Source organism: Eschrichtius robustus, chromosome 14, assembly GCF_028021215.1.
Source record: "Eschrichtius robustus isolate mEscRob2 chromosome 14, mEscRob2.pri, whole genome shotgun sequence".
NCBI lineage: Eukaryota > Metazoa > Chordata > Mammalia > Artiodactyla > Eschrichtiidae > Eschrichtius > Eschrichtius robustus.
Window position 1 is genome coordinate 53,034,007 of NC_090837.1, and position 16,666 is coordinate 53,050,672.

Consider the following 16,666-nt stretch of genomic DNA (forward strand, 5'->3'; position numbering starts at 1 on the left):
CCTCTTCAAAGCTCTGCACGGACCCAGAGAGTTTATATGTGTCCTCTGATGAGCAGTGGGCCTTGGGGGCAGACACTGGAAGGGTGTGTCTGAACATCAAGGAAACTCCACAGATGGTCCCTGGAGAGGGGATTCACCACCCCCCGGGGAGGGGTGTGCAGTGAAGGTTGAAATGTAATTAGATGCCGAAGGTGTGTTTATATGAGTTCACGGGACATAAATCCCAAACACCAAAGTGGACCTACAGGCAGGAAGAGGCTTGCCATTTGTTGAACACCTACTGTGTGGCCCTTGATAACTCATCTACCCCTCACAACAGTCCTGCTAGGTAAGCACTGTTATGCCCTTTTACAGATGAGGGCACTGGGACTCTGAAAGATTGTGAAAATAGCCTAAGATCACAATGTAGCAAATGGCCGAGGTGGGGTTTCTTGGCTGAGATTTTAAGGGGAACTTGGCATGTTTGGATCCTGACTGCCTTGGGGAAGTGTGACGAGGGGGCACCAGGCACTGCTTGTCCTCTGCTCCCAGTGGGCCCCCTCTTACTCCCAAGTCAAATTCTTTTCGCTTCTCAAAGCCAGTTCCACACTCAGCCCTGCTGGGAAGGTCCCTGCTTCCTGCTTCTCAGCCCCTCTCCTCTCCCCCAGCTGTCTTGAGCTCCTGCAGTGAGCACAGGGAGACCAGAGGAAGTTCATTCTCCCTGTGGGACTCCTTCCTCTGTTGGGACCAGGCGCTCCTGGTTTGCTCAGATGAGGCCTTCATGGTGTCACCCCCTGACCACTCTTGCCGTGGTCCACGCTGATGGAGAAACCAAGTGCTGAGCATAGCTAAGCCACAGAGACTTCTCCCGGGCTCCCGTTTGCCAGCTCTGACCTGAACTAGCTTTGTCTGGAGGCAGGGCAGGGAGGGTCCCTCTGCCTGGAGGTGCTTAGCTGGATCCTGACTGAAGACAGTGGACTATACAGAGGATGGCCAGTCACCCACATGGCTTCACGCTGCCACGGGCAGGCCTGCTCTCAGTCCCACATCCCTATCCTCAGTACCAGCCAACTTCCAGTGTTCCTTCCTTTCCCCTCATCTGTGTGCGTCAAGCTTCCTAGGGCATGGTGCTGGTGCGTAAATGGAGTCACATTCACTATAGCTGCTTGCTGATGCTTACAGGCATCTTTCTACCAAGACACTTAGCTTCCCGGATTACATTTCATAATATGTACTTTCCTGTAAATCTGGGGAGTGGCCCCACCCACTGGGCACTGCTGTCACTACTGTTGGGCACCCCTGCTTCCTCTGGGCATGGCTGCCTTCTCTGCTCTGGGCCCATGCCCACCTTCACTATCCTGTCCCATGCACCCCTGCAATCTGCCGCTGGGCACCACCGCTGCTGTGGCCACCTCATCCATTGCCCAGGTGACACTAGGGACTAAAGCTGTGTGCAGTCAACATGTCAGAGGATGCCTCCCTACCCCTCTGTGTCCTTTTGATGGGGGTCACAAGTACAAGCCTGTGCTGTGATACCTGGCAACACTTTTGGTGAAGTGGCATTTTCTGGTTTTGCCTTGTAGCTGAAACTGTGCACCTCAGATTGGGACTTGAACCCAGGTGCCGGGACTCAAACCCAGCCTAAACCCAGACTGGGACTTGAACCCATGTGGCCGGGACTTGAGCCCGGCCAAAATCCTGATTGGGACTTGAACCCACGTAGCTGGGACTCAAACCCGGCCAAAACCCGGTCTTCCAACTGAGATCACACACCTGGTTTCAGGGCTCAAAGAAGCTCAGGTTCTTGATGTCTCATCACAGAAAGAATTCAGTGAGAGATAAAGTGACAGGTAAGAAGTAGATTTATTTAGAGAGAAACACACTCCACAGACAGAGTGTGGGCCATCTCAGAAGGTGAGAAAGGCACCAGGGTATGGGGTTGTCAGTTTTTAGAAGAGTAGGTAATTTCATAGACTAAGGAGTGGGAGGAGTATTCCAGCTATTTTAGGAAGGGGCGGGTATTTCCAGGAATTGGGCCAACGCCCACTTTTTGATCCTTATGGTCGGTCTTGGAACTGTCATGGTGCCTGTGGGTGTGTCATTTAGCTTGCTTATGTGAGCGTATACTGAGGCTCAAGGTCTAGTGGAAGTCGACTTGTCTGCCATCTTGGATCCATTTGGTTCTAATCAGTTTATGTCATGTCCTTGGACTATGTCATTCTTTCAAAGGTTGTGCCCTGTCTCCTTCCTTCCTGTTTCATAGCCACTTTTCCCCTTGGACCTGAGAGATGGCTGGACTGGGAGGGGCGTGTGACGAATGAGGATCATGCTGCTCCCAGCGTGATCACAACAACTACTTCTCTGTTCCTGGGCCAAGCTTGGCTTCCTGACTTCTGCTTATCTTAAGAGAGTTCTCTGCTGGGAAGCTTAGCGCCTTGTGAAACAGATGCTGGATGGGTTCGCCTCACCTGGTTTCCAGACCTCTCTTGATCCCAGCAAGCTGAAATGGGGAAGTGCCACCCTGACCCCATCTGATCCTTTATCACCTCCTCTGTTCTTTCTGCCCCCAGACCTCCATCATGCCCTTTCCTCTGCCTGGAACAAGTACAGATGTGTGCCTGTGTTGTGACGCCTGGTGGCAACTTCTCTCCTCTCCATCTAGCTAAAGCCTACTTCTCCTTCTGGGCCCAGCTGAGACCCCACCACCTCAGGAAGCTTCCCTTGATTAGCCAGCCCTGCACCACAGCTCCCTCTGTTCAACCCCTACGGCCCTTGGTCGGAACCATCCATACTGTCACGTGACCACTTTACCCTTGCTATAGGTGGGATGTTTGTGTCCCCCCCCCCCCCAAATTCCTATATTGAAACCTAATCTCCCATGTGATGGTATATGGAGGTGGAACCTTTGGGAGGAGATTAGGTCATGAGGGTGGAGCCCTCGTGAATGGGGTTAGTGCCCTTATAAAAGAGGCCCCAGAGGAACTGTTGAAATGTTGGTCAAGGGAAATGAACTTTCAGTTGTAAGATGATGCAGTATTGGAGATCTAATGTAGAGTATGGTGACTAGTTAATAATAAGGTATAGTTGAAATTTGCTAAGAGAGTTGATCCTGAGTGTTCTTACCACTCCTCCCCCGCCCCCCCCCCCCACACAAAAGGTAACTATGTGAAGTGAGAGAAATGTTAACTAGCTGCTTGTGGCAATTATTGCATAATATATGTATATCAAAACATCTTGTGGGCTTCCCTGGTGGTGCAGTGGTTAAGAATATGCCTGCCAATGCAGGTGGCATGGGTTCGAGCCCTGGTCTGGGAAGATCCCACATGCCACGAAGCAGCTAAGCCTGTGTGCCACAACTACTGAGGCTGTGCTCTAGAGCCTGTGCTCCACAACAAGAGAAGCCACCGCAATGAGAAGCCCGTGCACCGCAGTGAGTAGTAGTCCTCGCTCGTCGCAACTAGAGAAAGCCCATGCGCAGCAACGAATACCCAATGTGGCCAAAAGTAAAAAATAAAAAAAAACAAACAAACAAAAAAGCATCTTGTACATCTTAAATATATACAATTTTTATTTGTCAATTATACTTCAATAAACCTGGAGGGGAAAAGAAAAATGAAAGAGGCCCCAGAGAGTTTCTTGCCCTTCCACCATGTGAAAACATAGTAAGGAGATGGCTCTCTATGAACCAGGAAGCAGGCTCTTAGCAGACACTGAATTTTCCAGTGCCTTGATCTTGGACTTCTAGCCTCCAGACTATGGCCAATACATTTCTGTTTTTCATAAGCCACTCAGTTAATGGTACTTTGTTACAGCAGCATGAACAGACTAAGACAACCCCCAAGCAGTTCTCTACCTGGTGTCACTTCTCTCCGTCTAGACTGGGTGCCCCTTGAGGTCTTGGGGTACATGCAATTTGCTTCTCTTGCTTCTTGCAAAGTACTCACCACTTGGCTAGGGCTCAGCAAACCTTTGATTCCTGATTGAGTAAAATTGGGGACATGGTTGATGTGGGCTTGGGAGGTCCCGGTAGCCCCTTTCTTTGTGCTGCCCTAAAATCCTGACTTGGTTAATTAAGATGCACTGAGAAGTCTGGGGAACTGTCATCTTCTGTTTGCAGATCACACTCTGTTCCGTCCTGCCCTCATTCCTCAAGCCACCTGGTTGGCAGCCCTGAAAGCAAAAGTGCCTGCAGGTCCCTTCCAGGTGTTGCCTCTCCACCTCTAAGGAGAAAGATTTAGTTGTATGGATTTTGGCAAAGCTTTAAAACCCGCAATAAATAACAAAAAATTCAGCCTACAATTCTGCATATTTTATAACTCAGTCTAATAAAGAAATAATCCAAGATGTCACCTGCTAAGAAAACTTAGTTTATTGAAATATGACTGTAATATAGAAAAGATGGCTAATGCACTAGGCTGCAAGTGCTCTACACTTCTGCTCGTGTGTTTAAAAGAAGTCTCTCATGTATTTTATTTTATTTTATTAGGAGCCATAGCATTAGCTTTTAAAGACATTGTGAATGAGAGAGAGAAGAAAAGAGATTTGAACGATTAAAAAAAAAAACCCTCAGCAACTCAGCCTGCCTTTCTCTACAGACGAAACAAACAAACCAAAAAAAAAAAAAAAAAAAAGAGAGTTTTTTTTCATCAACATTTTTTTTTTCTTGGCTGGGATATTAGGACCATATATTAAATTCCCCCAAAAGGAGGCCCTAGAACTATTTACATAATAATATCTCCACTGTGGTTGTGACAGATGGGCTTCACTGACGCAGACATACTGTTAGGGGCTTAGCAATAGATTAAAAAAAACACCACAATACTGTGTAACATAATAAAAGTGTATTGTAATGTACATCATAACTTGTGGCCAAGGTTAAATTTGTAGTCGGAGTATGAAAGTCGTATTCCATTTTACAAAATAGATGTTACAGAGAAAAGCATTAAAGATGAGTTGACTCAACCATTTATTTTTAGTTTATATTTTATTCTATTTTCCTTGGCCCTACTTATGCAATATTTTTTTAATCATATGAAATGACATTGTTATGTACCCCCTACCTACCCTCTCCTCAGTGTGAGGGACAGCCTGGGATCTACAGACTTTCTTAGTTTTGTGGATTCATGTTTCGGGGGGCCCTGAGACTTTGCTCTACTGGAAAATGGCTGTTTGTGGTTTCCTTTTTTTGTTTTATTCAAAGCTTCTTGCTGGAGCTGAGACAGGCAGTGGTCTCTGAGGGTGGCCTCCTTTGGCTTATGTGGAATCTTTGGAGACAAGCCATAGTTCCAGGGCAATGTGGCCATCAAGAGGTGACATAGATATGAGAGCAGAGACCAGTGGGAGCCATCCCATGGAATATGGACTGTGAATGCCTTCCCAGGCAACCCCGTCTTTCTTGTCAAGAAGTTGACCATTGACTTCATCCCAAAAGTCCTACCCTCCTGAACCTACCCTCTCTCCACCAGCACGCACACTAAGGCATCGGGTGAAGGGGGAGGCACTCTCTTTACCTCAAGAAGAAGTATTTATGGGGTGGGATATCTGCTGAAGACATTTCGTCCTCATCTACTGTCCTAAATCTCCAGGTGCCTTTCAGTGCCAACAGAAACAAAGATATTTTTTATGAATCACAAGATAATAGAATTTGGAGCTAGAACAAACATTTGTGCAAAAAGAAATCCTCCATGTGCCTCATTTTTTAATCTGTAAAATGGGAAACATTTAGTTCCTATTTCATGGGGGTGGTTATGAACTTTTAATGAAATAAAAGTGCTTAGCACATAGTAAGTATTCAATAAATGTTAGATGTTTCATTTAATGGTTATAAATATTATTATCTCACTTAGAGATGATCTTCTGCAGACTAAAAAGAGCAATTGAAAACCTGTGTGTTTCCCTTTTCTGAACCATCTCTCTCCCTGGGTCTCTCTTTCAGGCCAGAAGTTAATTCACCCTCCCTTCGTTCCTTCCTTTCTTTTTGCATTGGTTTATTCTATACTCTTGCTTTCTGCAGGTCCAATATTATCCATTATTCAAGGCTGCACTGAAATCTCCTCCCCTCCCTGGATTAGCTGTTCACTCCTCCATCTTCACAAGCCCTGGCCTCCTCTGAAACCTAGAGCAACTAGAATCTACTCATCTATTTGGTACCACTTTGCAGGTGGAAGTTAGAGAGAGTATAATGGCAGCTCCTGAGAGGAAGATCTCTGAAAAACCGTAGATATTTTTCAAGGAGGGAGCTCTATGTTACCAAAAGTTTGAAACAGTGCCTGTGGGCCTTTGTGGGGATGCTAAAGGGTAGATTGCGGCATTCAAGGAGGACAGAATTGCAAGTAGTTAAAGAGATCAACTAGTCCACACCTCACCTTTAAAATATGATAGAGGAAACCGAGGCTCAGGTTGACAGGAGGCTATTCTGCAAAGGGTCCCACAGCCAGTAAATCTGGCTCCAAGCTTCAGCTGGTGTTCAATTCCCCTTCCCACCACCATGCCACAGAGGCTGTGTTGGGTGTGGAAATTAATTGGAAGACTTCTAAACTCTAAGATAAAAAGCTGTCCATTGTAGTCTTGAGGTTTTTTTTTGTTTGTTTTTTTTTTTGTCTTGAGTTGCGATTATTTAAGTTTTTGCTTATCAATGAGTGGTCTTCTAACTGTTATATATTTGATGAGGGCAAGACTATATTAACTGCTTCTATGTGCACAGTACATGTACTACACAGGAAGACAAATTTTACCAACAGGTGATCAGTTACTCTTTGTTGATCCAACTTAATTTGTTCTAAACCAGCCTGAGTTAGTATCTTCACTTTGGTCAAAGCCGGCAACCTCTTCAAAGACGCTGGAGATTCGGTAGAGAGCATGCATAGCCTCTCAGTACTCCATGGCAGCGTGCAGAATGTTAAGGCATGACTTTAACTAGGGGTCCTCCCTCTGGGGCTGGGCCAGGGTATGCAGGAAGACAAAGGCACTAGAGAGGTGCCCCGCCCAGGCGGTGAGCCTGGCTCAGGGAATTCAGTCAGGGCTTGCTCAGCTGGGAATGCTGAGTGTTTCCATGGTGGGGCCGACCATCAACCCTGGGAGGTCAGGGAAGCTGACTGCTAGGGGCAACTTTTGGGAGGAAACAAGTACCATCTTCTCAAAAGACTCTGTTCTGAATTCTTATTGCTGCATCTAATGGGACCTCAAACACAATCTGAGCATATGGCTACCTGCATGGAGTTATTCGAAGAGTCCTAGAAATTTGAAGTGTATGATCCACACCAGCACTGTTGAATAGAAATATAATGTGAGCCACAAATATAATGTAAAATTTACTAGTAGACATATTATAAAAGTAAAAAGAAGCAGGTGAAGTTAATGTTATGAATGCATTTTAATTTAATTCACTATATCTAAAATATTCTAATTTCAACATACCATCATAAGAAATGATTAATAAGATGTTTTACATCCTTTTCTTCAAAATAAGTTTTTGAAATTTTGTGTTTATTTACATTTAAATTATATATCAATTGGATGGGAAGTTGTCTAATAGGTACAGAGCTTCAGTTCTGCAAGATCAACAAGTTCTAGAGCTTGGTTACACAACAAAGTGAATATATTTAATGAGAAACTATACAATAAAATGGTTAAGATGGTAATTTTTGTGTGCTTTACCATAATTTTGAAAAGTGAAGCAGATTTATTTACATTTATATGGAAAAAAGTTTAAAATGTGGTTAGGTAAATGTTAAATAAAAAATAATAATAGTGTTAAAAAATAAAGTATATATCAATTGGAATCAGCTATTTCTCAAGTACTCAATAGCCACCATATTGGATGGAATGGGTCTAAACCATCCTTTTCTTCTGAAATTCTGCCAGTTAGGCCAGGAGAGGGGAGTGGATTAAGGGATCATTACTGTTCTAACTCACATCCCCTTTGAAGTGTTCATATTTTAGCACTAGTTTTAATAGTGTTAACAATAGTGATCAAGTTTCTAAACCTCTTTCCAATGTGACTGGAGTAGAAACACAACCAAGGATTTAGCACCGCTGGTGGGGTTTTGGAGATCAAGGGAAGTTGGAAGGTAGACAGAGGGACATCACCTGGAGGGTACTGGGTGAGAACAAACAGTTGAGATGAGGATGTGAGTGGCATCAGGGTAACGCCCAGGCCACATGCGGTAGTGAAAAGAGTGTAGGATCTGTAGGATCAGGACTGGCTGTCTGGATGCCCTCGCCTGACAACATGACCTTAGAGTAAATCACGAATCTCCCCAAATCTCACCTTCCTTAATCTGTAACGCGGGGGTAATAAGCCCTTCCCTGGTTTCCTCAAAGAGGAATTGTCAGGCTCCGATTATAAGATTCACAGAAGTGGCTTGGTGCAAACACTAAAGTCCTCAGCTCGGGTAAATTTCGAGCCATCCAGCTGTGAGTCTTCCAGCAGGGCTGCTACACTTAATTCAACAGAAGCAGGATTTATTAAGAGCCTGGCCTAAGGCAAAGACTGTAGCAAGGGAGGAGGCATCAAAGAGAGAAGCACATTTGCAACCTCCTGCCTCAGTAGGAGAGAAAAAATCCAGCTAGAAACGATTAGAAGACAGAATACAATTTGTCTGTGCAAACCAAAGTGGTTTGCACAGACGGTCTGAGGGGAGACAGTAGAGAGGCTGCTGTGTGGGCAAGGGGATCTGGGGGGTGTCAGTTGTGGGGTGGGAAGATGCCCCAGGCAGGATGCAGAGTCCGAAGGGGCAGAGCAGGAGAGGAGAGAGTGTTCCTGGTGGAGGACACAGCACAGACAAAGGCCAGGAGTGGGAATGAGAGGCCACACCCTGAGGGCAATGAGAAACCTCCTGGTTGGGACAGAAGTGAGGGGCAGAAAGGGGTGGCCATGGGTCTCTTCCCTGCCAGCACCCTTCCCAATGCATGAGGCGTCAGGGAGAGACCAAACGTCTGACGCTCAAGTCTTCTGTCTTGCCCTGAAAGTGGGTCACCCACTGCAGAGGAGACCAGCCCACTTGAGATAAATATGAAATACAACCACAGCCATGGCGGGGATGCTCAAATAATCACCGGGAAGGCCGTGGGCAGCTCAGAGAAAAGGGGCTCTGATCTCAGACCATCTCTCTGCTGCACGTGCTGGTACCAGGGATAAAACTGAACAGAGGCCCCACAGGAAACAAAATTGTCAGATATTTCCAAAGATTCCAGAGACTTCTGGCTTTCGAGCCAGTTCTTTATTATCAGTTTACTATTTAATATCAGTTTTTTGATATGAGTGCTTTCCATCATGAATCCACACGGTTTTATACACACACACAATTCAGACTCCACCTGCATGCATTGTAGGTGTCCCTCAGTTCCTCAGCAGGCACACAGATGTCCTTTCCCAACACTCACAGGTGCACGCACAGACATACATGCACACACAGGCCTTGGGAACATGGAGGACACAACAGCTTTAATTGGAGAACAGTGAATGGGTGAAGACTCGGGGCTGAGCTGATGTTTAAGACTATTAATCAGACACCCAATGGGTAGCTATAGAAATGACACTGGGGGCACCCTTGTCCCTTATTCTTTCCTCTCCTGTCAATTTCCCATCAACTCTAATATTTTTCAAGCTTTGAGGTCCTTGCTTGCCTGTCACTTTTCTCTCCATTCTTAGGTACACCTTTTTCCAGAGTTTGGGTGGGCTAGGAATGTGGATATTGGAAAAGGTCAAATTAGCTTCGTAATTTGCTTTGGTAGTTTGTGTGGAGATAGGATGCTTCAAAAAGTTCCCTCTGCCCCAGGAGCCCCCTCACCCTGACCATACTATTTCCAACTCCACCTCTGAACTACACTTGCCCTCAGATGAGGAACTGCAGTATCTGGATTTGAATGATGGGCTATTTTCTAGGGTTCTTTTATTAGGCAGAAAATTCAGGCTGGGGCCATTTTCTTCTTTCTTATGTATTCCTTATATTTAGTGCGGAACTGGGTCCAACTTAGTAAGTGCAGGATGGATAGAAAGATGGATAAACCCAAGATTATTAGTTTACAAAATCATTTCATTTGTCAGCCAAATCTTGATCTTAAATCCTGCTCCAAGGGTCTGAAATGAAGCTTTGTTTTTGTCTAGAGGTCTAACACCAGCCAAAGAATGGTAAACCCAATTCCAGACAAATTCTTAGTCCCAGCCTTGACTCCCACTGCACCGTGATGATAGGTAGGCTAAGCTGTAAGTACCACCACAGGTTAACTGAAATGACTCATCAAAGGCAGCCAGGTGCAAGAATGGCTCCAACAGGCTGGAAAAATAAAGCCGACAGAATACCTGATTAATTCAGGAGCGAAACCTTGTGCCATCATCTGTTGTTCTCTGACTCCTCGTTGTTGGGACTCTGCTTTGCCCACTGCGTGATGTGTTCCCCAAGAGTAAGGATTGAAGTCTCCCAGCTTTAAAGTCAGAATTAGGTTCTGTGGATTTCTCCAGCCTTGGAGCTAAATTTTACCTCCAAAATTAGAGTCTGGCTAGTTTGCACCACAGTAGAAGGGCTACATGGACTGCAAGGGTCCCAGTGACCATGGCATTATGACCAATCTTCAGGAAGGGAAACTAGCATATATGTGTACTGTCTAAGTGCCAAATATTGTGCCAGTTATTCTCAAGTGCATTATTTTTCCTAACTTGGACAACAATCTCATGGTTGAAGATTATTTTAGAAAGGACTGAGGCTCCATAAGATAAGCAGCTCACTGAGTGCCCCACAGATTTGGCTGTCAAACACCCAAACCTGACATCTTGGCCCTGCACCTGTGGACAGACTTTGGATGGAGAAGAGTGGAATGGACTGAATTAATATCAGATGTGGTGGGAAGCACAGGGCGGATTAGGATGTGATTAGACTTCATTTCCACATTTCCCCTTTTCTTCTCCCCAAGAGGGTCTGATAAGTTCCTCCTGTGCTCAAATGGGACAGTGCAGTGGGCAGAGCCTCTCTAGAGGATTTGCAATTCAAGGGAGATGAGTGGATTGAAAGAGAAATATCTCCAGTGGTAGAATGTCAGGCATCTAATGGCCAGTGAGAGGACAGCTGGAGGTGGGTGGATCAGTCCTAAGGACTAGAGAGCCTGGGCATAAGGCAGTTTGCTCCTGGTATCTCCTCCCTCTTCCAGACCCACTTCCCTCTGCCCTTTCCTGTCTGGCTCCTTTGCTTTCTCTCTTTCTTTTCAGGACTCTGAGTTGCTAGGCAACCCTGGTCTGGAGCTGGTATGGCGAGCAGTCTCCACACAGGGACGGGGAGTCGATGGAACCCATGATTACAGGTATCTGTGCAGAAAGGAAGACGACAGCACCCCCCTCATAGCCTCCCAGAGATACAGGAAATGACAGGTTTGGGTGAGAGAAGGAAAGCTTTGCTCAGGCCACGTGCCACCTCCCCTCCCTGTTCTCCTGCTCCCTTCTCCCACCAGCAGGACTTCCTTCCATGCAGGCCCCAGAATCCTGGTGCTCTTGGCTTCCTAGTGCCCCACTCAGACTACAGTGATCTGGACCACCCGGGCCCTAAACACCTCGCCTGGAGCTCCCTCAGCTGTTCCCCCTTTATAGGCTTGTACTCACTTAGACAGACCTCCAGGGCTTAACTTCGCCAAGTGTAAGTAGGCCCTGGAGGGGGAAGGGGAGAGCAGGACCCCTCTGTACCTGCACTCTGGAGAGGTGAGAGCTATATCAGTCTCTGTTGTGCTCCGGTGATACAGGGGAAGGGATGTGTCTGTTCGTGGTCAGCCTAAGCTGCTCCTGGAATCTAGAGGGGCAGCGGCAGTGCCCGAACTGAGTAGGGGTGAAGCTCAGAGGACAGCCTAAAGACACACTTGTTGCTTCAGTGGTACAAGCTTAAACATTTACTGAGTTCGTATCCTGGACCAGGTACTACCCATTCTGGGTACTGGGGATTCCACAAGCATGGAAACATTCAGTCTCTGACCTCACAGAGCTAATATTTCTACCCGACAAGAACGCCAGCAAACAATAGAGAGTTAAACGAATAATGCTACTTCGGATAGTGGTTTTAACAGTTCCCTTCCCGAGGAACTGTCCTGCTCAGAACTGGGGGGGTCCTGGGTTTCTTTCCAGCAGTTTGCACCCTGGAGCATCTGGATCCCATCACTGTGACATTTCCCAGAAAAGTGCTGGGTAGTCCTGGTGGCAGAGGTGCTCCTAAGTGTGTATGTGTGTGTGTGTGTGTGTGTGTGTCTGTGTGTGTGTGTCCTCCAGGGACCCCCATCGTGTGGCATAGGCTTGAGGATGTGAGGGGCAGGGCTGATGGCACTGCCCAGGCTGAATTGGCCTCCTGAATGAAAGTTGAGGCTGTCAGTCCAACACAGCTCTGGGGAAGCACGTGATCTAGACCTGGCTAATCAGAGCTCAGTGATTAGTTAAGGAGAGGCACGTGGTCTAAGGTAGCCAATCAGAGTCCACTTCTGCGCTCCGGGTAGGTGGAGTTCTTTTTCTGCAGGGGTTGTGGAGCCGCGGGGGGCCATGGGCGTTCTTTGCTCTCCTGGAGGAGGTCTCAGCCCACCCAGAGGAAATCAGAGCCAGGCAGAGAAGTGAGACAGCTGAGCCTCAGGCCAGTGCACCTTTGGACCTTTGGGTTTCATAAGCCAATATATTCCATTTTATTTTATTTTTAAATTTTGTTATTTTATTAATGCTTAAGCCAGTTTACGTGGGTTTTTTTACTACTTGGCCCAGTTCAGATTTCTCTACCCACATAATGGCATCACTGCTCCCCTCCCCTGTATCTCTTTGCTGCCCAAGTATCCAGGGCTCTCCTCCAGACTGAGGAGTTTCCTTAGTCCAAACTCCAAGTTTCAGGCCAGGGACCACTTATTCCCTCTTCTTTCTGGCAAAACACACCTGTGCTGTGCTCCAACTCTTCAGGGCCCTGCCCTCTGCCAAGGTTTATTTGATTAAGTTATAGTAGGCTATTGATGGCTAAAAATTGCTCTGGCCATCAGTAATCCTGTGTGGCACTTTCACAATTGCACTGCAGTCCTTCATGCCATAATCCATGGACCTGGATACCTGATGTTGGAAGTTCAGGTGCTGTGGCAGGCTGCAGGGAGGTGGCTTCATAGGATGTTCCTCCTAGTGACTCTGAAGTTCCTTGGCTGTATGTTCAGTTTCTCTGCCTGTGTCCATGGCTGAGGGCCAACTACCTTGGCTTGCAGTGGAATGCCAGAGCCTCTACCACTGTGAGGAGGTCACGTCCTTCTCATAGAAGGAGGGAGAAATGTTCTGAAGGGAAAGCTTTTGGAAACAGGCATCGGATGAACTTCTGAGTCCTGGAGTGGCCTGGACTAGTCAGTGACCTTGCAGGGCATCACTCTTCTCCTTTATAAAATGTGAGCTGACCCCCAAGTCCTCTTCTAGCACTCACATCTTGCCCGTAACTCTAAGTGGCCTGTGGGCCTTTGTGTTTTAGTGTGACAAGTGTCCCCATAGGAGTGTGAGGTATATTTAAATGGATACTTTTCACAGTTCACTCACATTTCACAATCCACTCATAGTTTTCTTGCTCCCTTCCGCTGGTTTCAGGGTCATTTTGTGACTTACTCGTGTTCATTCCATGCAGGGCAGTGAGGGGGAAGTGTAAGGAGTTTAGCCCCAGCAGTTAGGACATCTGGGTTCCAGTCCCAAAGTGGCCGCTACCCAGATAGCCGAGACCTTGAAAGAGGTACCTACAACTCTTGATCTGTGTTCTTATTTGTGAAACGGGAATAAGACCATTTTGCTTTGCTCACAGGTTGTGGCTTATGTGACACATTAAATGCAAATGCAATGAAGAGATAGAGGCTGTGTAAAAATACCAGGGAGCTCTTGGCTCTTGACTTGGAGGAGGCCAAGGTGCAACTTTCTTTGGTTATCCTGCATCTGAGTTCATCCTACCCCAGCTGCCTCTGCCACGCTGCCCACATTTGACCTTGAGGAGATTAAAGTCGCGTACCTGAGCTGTATCTGTGGGGAAGCCAGTGCTATGTCTGTCATCGGCCCCCTGAACTTGTCTCCAGAAAAGGTTGATGATGATGTCACCAAGGCAGCAGGTGGCTGGTTGGGTCTAAGGTTACAGTGGAACCAACCATTCAGAAGAGACAGAGCCATATGGAGGTGGTACCATTGCCTCTGCCCTGATCATCGTCAAAGTCATCAAGGAACCACCCAGAGACAGAAAAAAGCAGAAAAATATTAAACTCAGTGGAAATACCACTTTTGATGACACTGTCAGCATCGCCTGACAGATGCAGCACTAATTTTTAGTCAGAGAACTCTCTGGAGCCATTAGAGATGACTGCACAGTCTGTGGGTTGCAGTGTTGATGGCTGCCTTCATGACATCATACATGACATCAATAGTGTTACAGCAGAATGCCCACCTAGTTAAGAACTACAAAGGAAAATGTTTCAATAAAGAATCATTTGACAATTAGAAAAAAGAAAAAGAAAAAAAGAAAAAAATACCAGGGGAAATTGTTACAATTTGGTAATACGCCTTGGAAAACAGAGTTTGTCTTCTGACACATCCAGGAAGCAGGTGGTGCAAAACACTCTCTGACAATGGGTAGTGAGATGGGGGCTCAGAGAGGGAAGGATATCAGCCCAGCGTCACACAGCAAGTCCCTGGACTGAGGTGCAGTCTGTAGGCAGAGCAGGAGGCCCTCCTACTGGTGTCCTGTTGGCTTACTCTCCCAATTTCCAGGTTAGAGATTTGAATCAGATACAAAGCAAATGCTTAGGCAAGGAAAAAGTGTTTCGCTAGCTTGCTCCACAGGGAGAGTCTGTGATATGATATGAAGCCGAAAATAGAGTGCCTCAGGAAAGAATGATCAGCCGCTGACTGTCTTGTGGTGGGTGTGGGGGGCCTCCTCCAGGAAGACAGGAGTTGAAATGAGAATAGAACGCGGTCGCTGCCATGTTGTACTGCTGAGTGCCGATGCTCTGGGCTGGGATTTGGAATCCGTGTCACAAGAAAGGGGTCCCGCTGGAAACGCTCGTTTAGTAATGCTGTCCTGCTGGGGTCTGTGGAACATCCTGACACAGTCCAGGGCTTGAACAACGGCCAAGGATTTATCCAGAAACAGCAAGCCCTGTACAAAGACGATCCTGGATTTAGAACAGATGAAAGGTACTTTGAGGGAGTTCAAAGAACGGGCACATGCTCCCCGATGGCTTCTTGCTGGATATTTTGAAAGGTGACTGGGGCACGCTTTCCCTCAGCTTCTCCCAGGGGTCTTTTCCAATACGGTTTCTCTCTATTAGTACATTCCAGAGCTCACGGGCTCAGAAGTCTTAATATGGAAATTCCTGCAGCGGTGGGAACAGGCCTCTCCCAGTTGGGGTTTGCTAAGGCCATTATTCTGACGATGTTAATGGTGATGATTAATTGGCACTAATGATGGAGATGGGGAAAGTAATGAGGCCAACCTGATTGGGTGACGGGAAAGATAGAGCTTGTGGGCACATGGTGAGGATGATGATAGTGACAGTGGTGACAAAAGCAGGGAGCTAGGTTTTAGAAATTTGTTGGGAAATCTGGGGGACAAACCTTAACTTGAACTTTACTTTCTTGTCTGGGAAAGTAGATAATTGGCAAAAAAAAAAAAAAAAAAAAGTCTACCTCTGGGAAAGAGGAAAAGAAAATACCTTTTTCTGTGGTCAGTCCTGTCTAACCAAATACTTGGTGTCAGTTCTACCAAGTATATTACAACATGGCACCAGCTTTCTGGTGGGCCCAGAGCAGTGTGCACTGAGATACCAACTCAAGCTGATATTAGTGGCGGAACAAACCACTGACCTCCCAAATGTAAGATTAATACAAGAAGGCGCCAATCATCCTCATTTTCCTTCTCTGAAGAGAGTCTAGAGAGGAAGGATGTGAAAAGTCAATCATCAAACTCTTCTTCAACATCTGAGACAATCCCACTGCCTTCGGAGAGCATTTCATGTGAGGTTGTCCTTGCAATAAGTCCTCTGCCCCCTACTTCCACCCTTGAGTCCCAGCATCCTTGCTTTTCCTAGTAATTGGGTCCAACTGGTGAGATGGCAGCATTAAGGCAAAGGAAATCTGAGGTCTGACTCCTCATGTCACTGACAGCATCCTCAACAGCAAGGGACAAGTTAAGGTCTCTGAGGGCTAGTGAAAGAGGGGGCAACATGAGTTCCAGGTAATCCCAATTTCACTGATTCCCAAAAGCATTAAAAGAAAAAAGATTAACGAAATTTAATCTGTTAACATCAAGTAAAGAGAGGCACTGGCAGCATCACTCAATTTTGGTGGGATTGTAAAACGTGAGAAGCTTGATTTCAGAGTTCCTAGTCTTATTTTCCTTTAATTTTTTCTTCTCTGTGGATGTCCTCACCCACGAACCCCTGCCTCAGTTGTGCACAGTTATCCCTCCAGTCCAGGGACGAAATCCCAGGAACATATTCTGTGATGTTAGGACAGAATAACAATAGTGCTGTTGCTGGTTCTGTCACACCATGAACATGTGCTCCCTTCCCAGGGAGCTTTCTCTTTAATGAAAGAGGCTGGAGAGGAAAGTGCTTACCCCTTGAGGGGATCTGAAATGATAGATTAGCACAGAGAAGGCCCTTTGCCCTACAAACCACATCACGAAGGTGGTGCTATGTGTTAGGGCTGTGGCAATGGTGGCTTAATGGA

At 46.5% G+C, this 16,666-nt stretch overlaps 1 pseudogene; it reads left to right on the forward strand.

Moving 5' to 3' along the window:
• Window positions 1-1,344: 1,344 nt before the first annotated feature.
• Window positions 1,345-14,389, forward strand: LOC137776209 (large ribosomal subunit protein uL11-like; annotated as a pseudogene).
• Window positions 14,390-16,666: the final 2,277 nt, after the last annotated feature.